A 6,093-nucleotide genomic window follows, 5' to 3' on the forward strand; every position below is an offset into this window, starting at 1 on the left:
AAGAGAACGTGCAGAGTTAGCTGCAACTGCCTTCTCAGATATAACATGGTCAATTACTTATAAAATATGTATATTGGGTCCAATCAAAATGGAGGCCTATTTTAATTATATAATAGAGCAAAAATAATAAGTAATATAATAATATAATATAATATATGCCATTTAGCTGACGCTTTTATCCAAAGCGACTTACAGTCATGTGTGCATACATTCTACGTATGGGTGGTCCCGGAAACGAACCCACTACCCTGGCATTACAAGTGCCATGCTCTACCAACTGAGCCACAGAAGGACCACATACTAACATACTAACAGAGTTGACTCAACTAGGACAGATATACTAACAGAGTTGACTCAACTAGGACAGATATACTAACAGAGTTGACTCAACTAGGACAGATACACTAACAGAGTTGACTCAACTAGGACAGATATACTAACAGAGTTGACTCAACTAGGACAGATATACTAACAGAGTTGACTCAACTAGGACAGATATACTAACAGAGTTGACTCAACTAGGACAGATATACTAACAGAGTTGACTCAACTAGGACAGATATACTTACATCACTAAGAGAGTTGACTCAACTAGGACAGATACACTAACAGAGTTGACTCAACTAGGACAGATACACTAACAGAGTTGACTCAACTAGGACAGATACAGAGTTGACTCAACGAGGACAGATATACTTACATCACTAACAGAGTTGACTCAACTAGGACAGATATACTAACATCACTAACAGAGTTGACTCAACTAGGACAGATATACTAACATCACTAACAGAGTTGACTCAACTAGGACAGATACAGAGTTGACTCAACTAGGACAGATATACTAACAGAGTTGACTCAACTAGGACAGATATACTAACAGAGTTGACTCAACTAGGACAGATACACTAACAGAGTTGACTCAACTAGGACAGATACACTAACAGAGTTGACTCAACTAGGACAGATACACTAACAGAGTTGACTCAACTAGGACAGATACACTAACAGAGTTGACTCAACTAGGACAGATACACTAACAGAGTTGACTCAACTAGGACAGATATACTAACAGAGTTGACTCAACTAGGACAGATATACTAACAGAGTTGACTCAACTAGGACAGATATACTAACATCACTAACAGAGTTGACTCAACTAGGACAGATACACTAACAGAGTTGACTCAACTAGGACAGATATACTAACAGAGTTGACTCAACTAGGACAGATATACTAACAGAGTTGACTCAACTAGGACAGATACACTAACAGAGTTGACTCAACTAGGACAGATATACTTACATCACTAAGAGAGTTGACTCAACTAGGACAGATATACTAACAGAGTTGACTCAACTAGGACAGATACACTAACAGAGTTGACTCAACTAGGACAGATATACTAACAGAGTTGACTCAACTAGGCCAGATATACTAACAGAGTTGACTCAACTAGGACAGATACACTAACAGAGTTGACTCAACTAGGACAGATACACTAACAGAGTTGACTCAACTAGGACAGATATACTAACAGAGTTGACTCAACTAGGACAGATACACTAACAGAGTTGACTCAACTAGGACAGATACACTAACAGAGTTGACTCAACTAGGCCAGATATACTAACAGAGTTGACTCAACTAGGACAGATACACTAACATAGTTGACTCAACTAGGACAGATACACTAACAGAGTTGACTCAACTAGGACAGATATACTAACAGAGTTGACTCAACTAGGACAGATACACTAACAGAGTTGACTCAACTAGGACAGATATACTAGAGTTGACTCAACTAGGACAGATATATTAACAGAGTTGACTCAACTAGGACAGATATACTAACAGAGTTGACTCAACTAGGACAGATATACTAACAGAGTTGACTCAACTAGGACAGATACACTAACAGAGTTGACTCAACTAGGACAGATACACTAACAGAGTTGACTCAACTAGGACAGATATACTAACAGAGTTGACTCAACTAGGACAGATACACTAACAGAGTTGACTCAACTAGGACAGATACACTAACAGAGTTGACTCAACTAGGACAGATATACTAACAGAGTTGACTCAACTAGGACAGATACACTAACATAGTTGACTCAACTAGGACAGATACACTAACAGAGTTGACTCAACTAGGACAGATATACTAACAGAGTTGACTCAACTAGGACAGATACACTAACAGAGTTGACTCAACTAGGACAGATACACTAACAGAGTTGACTCAACTAGGACAGATACACTAACAGAGTTGACTCAACTAGGACAGATACACTAACAGAGTTGACTCAACTAGGACAGATACACTAACAGAGTTGACTCAACTAGGCCAGATATACTAACAGAGTTGACTCAACTCAACTAGGACAGATACACTAACAGAGTTGACTCAACTAGGACAGATATACTAACAGAGTTGACTCAACTAGGCCAGATATACTAACAGAGTTGACTCAACTAGGACAGATACACTAACAGAGTTGACTCAACTAGGACAGATACACTAACAGAGTTGACTCAACTAGGACAGATATACTAACAGAGTTGACTCAACTAGGACAGATACACTAACAGAGTTGACTCAACTAGGACAGATACACTAACATAGTTATCTCAACTAGGACAGATACACTAACAGAGTTGACTCAACTAGGACAGATATATTAACAGAGTTGACTCAACTAGGACAGATACACTAACATAGTTGACTCAACTAGGCCAGATACATTAACAGAGTTGACTCAACTAGGACAGATACACTAACAGAGTTGACTCAACTAGGACAGATACACTAACAGAGTTGACTCAACTAGGCCAGCCGCTGGTTCCGGGTTTCAGAGATTAAAGACGAGTGATTAAACATGCGTAAAACGGACCGACACCAGGTTGGTTACCGCGGTGACGAAGGACGAATCACCAGCCAGTCTACCTTTCCCCGTCCTCCTCGTCAGCCTAATATTTCAGGTTAGCTAGGTGAAGTCTCTATGTCGTTCACTATGTCTACGTTCAGGTTAGTTCCTCACTAATTAGTGACCTTAAAATCATCAAATCAAGTACAAGGGCGGAGTGAACCCCCCACCCACAGACGCTCAGCCCCCCACCCACAGACGCTCAGTCCCCCCACCCACAGACGCTCAGTCCCCCCTTCCCCAGACGCTCAGTCCCCCTTCCCCAGACGCTCAGCCCCCCACCCACAGTCAGTCCCCCCTTCCCCAGACGCTCAGCCCCCCTTCCCCAGACGCTCAGTCCCCCCTTCCCCAGACGCTCAGCCCCCTTCCCCAGACGCTCAGCCCCCTTCCCCAGACGCTCAGCCCCCTTCCTCCGCCCCACCCCCAGACGCTCAGCCCCCTTCCCCAGACGCTCCAGCCCCCCCCCAGACGCTCCGCCCCACCCCCAGACAGCCCCCCACCCCCGACCCCCCTTCCCCAGACGCTCAGCCCCCCTTCCCCAGACGCTCAGCCCCCTTCCCCAGACGCTCCAGCCCCCTTCCCCAGACGCTCCGCCCCCCCCCCCAGACGCTCAGCCCCCCACCCCCCGACTCTCCGCCCCCCTCCCCCAGACGCTCAGCCCCCCGTGGGATGAGTTGGGACATGTGTCGCTGAGTATCTTTCATCGGATCGGAAATGCTAATAGGCAATGCTAATAGGCAATGCTAATAGGCAATGCTAATAGGCAATGCTAATAGGCAATGCTAATAGGCAATGCTATTGAAAACACACAACAACTAAAAATAATTTTTATTCGCCTCCTTCTGTTCCTCTTTAGATGGTAGCACAGAGAATTCCCGGAGTCTAGCAGGTCACTAGATCTCAGTGACCTTTCAACTCTCACCTCTGGAGGGAGTGAGGGGAGAAAGTGACCTTCGATCTAGACGACCAGAACTCCCGCCACGTCTCTATGCCAGGAGGACAGTCTGTACGTCGCTGTACGGTCCGTAGCGACCATACCGGTCCTTGCCCACTACGATGACGTAGGTGGTACCCGATTGGTACTTGGTTACCGTGACAGCCATGGGCAGGGCCAGGGCCTTGACCACACCCACATTCCTCCAGGACGGGGAGACGCTGCTGCTATGACTCTCCTGAGCGATGTAGATACTGTAACTGTCCATGCCGGGCGCGCGGGGTCTTCCTCAGTGACCCTCCAGTGGATAACCAGACACGGGGCAGGGTTTCGGATACGGGCCAGGTGCACAAGGGGCTTCTGGGGGATGGAGTAGGAGGCCGCCTCGAGGGGAGGGAGGAAGGGAAAGGGGTCGGGGGAGAGGAGGGAGATGGGACAGCAGCTCACTCTGCGACGGAGGAACACGAAGAGGGACTAGAGGACACGGGGACTCCTCGGTCTTCACGGTGGTTTCCATCTTCACCGTGCCCTCCGTTTTAACTGGCGATGTGGCTGGCAGGCTGGTCACCGGTACGGCAGACGCCTCGACCTTCAGTACTTGAGGAGAGAGAACGGGAGGAAGAGGAGAACGAGGAGGAGGAGGAGGAGTGGTCGGAGGAAGAGGAGGAGTGGTAGGAGGAAGAGGGATGTTGTGTTTCTTTCCATTCCTCTCTTTTTCTCTCTTCCTGTCTGGGGCTTTTTTATTGGACATCATTTTCTGCCAGAAACCATCTACAACCTTCCTCTTCCTCTGCTTCTCAGCCGAGTCTTCCTCATCAGAATCTGACCTGCTGATGTCCACAGTGCTCTCAGTCTCAGTCAGGTCCACAGGACCAGAACCCAGCCTCCTCTGATTGTGTTTAACTCCAGGAGCTCGTAGCATCCTGACATAAGAGATGGCAGCATCCCCCTCCTCTTCACCTTCTTAATGTGAGCCTCCAGTCTGCGTATGACCAGGTCGTATTTAGGTTCACATTCCAGTAGCTGAACTCTCTCTAGTAGCGACTCCATCTTGGATTCAGACTGTTTCATGGCACTATGCACTTCCTGCTGGAGCAGACCCTGGACCTCACACTTGGAGAACATCTTGGTTGGCTGGTCAGAGTCAGGTGACCCAGCTTCATGCTCTCTGGTCCTCTTCCTCATCCTGGTTTCGATCTTGTTCTTTTTTTTCAATGAAGCAGAAGATTTTAAGGTTTTCAATGTTTTTACTCTGCAAAACGAAGGGGTTTTTTCTTCTTGTAAAGTAGCTCCGTTAGCATCTGCCGAATCGGAGGGAAAAAGAGGAGCGGGATTTGGCTGACCTCCGAATCGGAGGGAAATCTCGAGTCACAGATTTGGCTGACCTCTGTTGCCTATTCATACATATCAATGTGTAATGTGCAGGGTCGGACTCAGTGATTTGGAGGCCCTAGGGAGAGTCCAGTCTGAGGCCCACAAGCGAGTGCACCAACATTTTCAATGGGTTTTTTATGTACCATGAACACAACCAAAAAAATCACTTCAAAAAGTTGGTTACCATCGCACATTCATCCAAAATATTTCCAGCATCCGAACAGTGAACTCACCAACTTTTCTTCAATTTGCAAGTGGCTGAAACAATCCCACCAGAAAAAGCATCTTCAGCGAACGAAACAGCGCCCCTCTGTCTTAGCGTAGATTTTTAAAATTGTTTTATTATTATTACTAGTATAATTTGTTTTAATTATGCCCCGCTTTAATTATGATGATGTGAGGCCTGAGGCAGGGGGGGGGGGCTTGCGTTGGGGTGTAGGATTTGAGTATAGCCTGAAGGTAGGGAAGGGCAGTTCCTCTTCCTGTACCGTAGGTAAGCACCATGGTCTTGTAGTGGATGCGAGCTTCAACTGAAAGCCAGAGGAGCGGGATGACATGAGAGAACTTGGGCAGGTTGAAAACCAAGCAGGCTGCTGCGTTCTGGATAAATTGGAGGGGTTTGATGGCACAAGCGGGGAGCCCAGCCAGCAGCGAGTTGCAGTCGTCCAGATGAGAGAGCGCAAGTGCCTGTATTAGGACCTGCGCAGCTTCCCTTGTGAGATAGGGTAGTACTCTACGGATGTTGTAGAGCAGTGGTTCCTAAAATTGTTATAGTTCCGTACCCCTTCAAACATTCAACCTCCAGCTGCGTACCTCCTCTAGCACCAGGGTCTGCACACTCAAATGTTTTT

The sequence above is a fragment of the Oncorhynchus keta genome, chromosome 23, assembly GCF_023373465.1.
Source record: "Oncorhynchus keta strain PuntledgeMale-10-30-2019 chromosome 23, Oket_V2, whole genome shotgun sequence".
Taxonomy (NCBI): domain Eukaryota; kingdom Metazoa; phylum Chordata; class Actinopteri; order Salmoniformes; family Salmonidae; genus Oncorhynchus; species Oncorhynchus keta.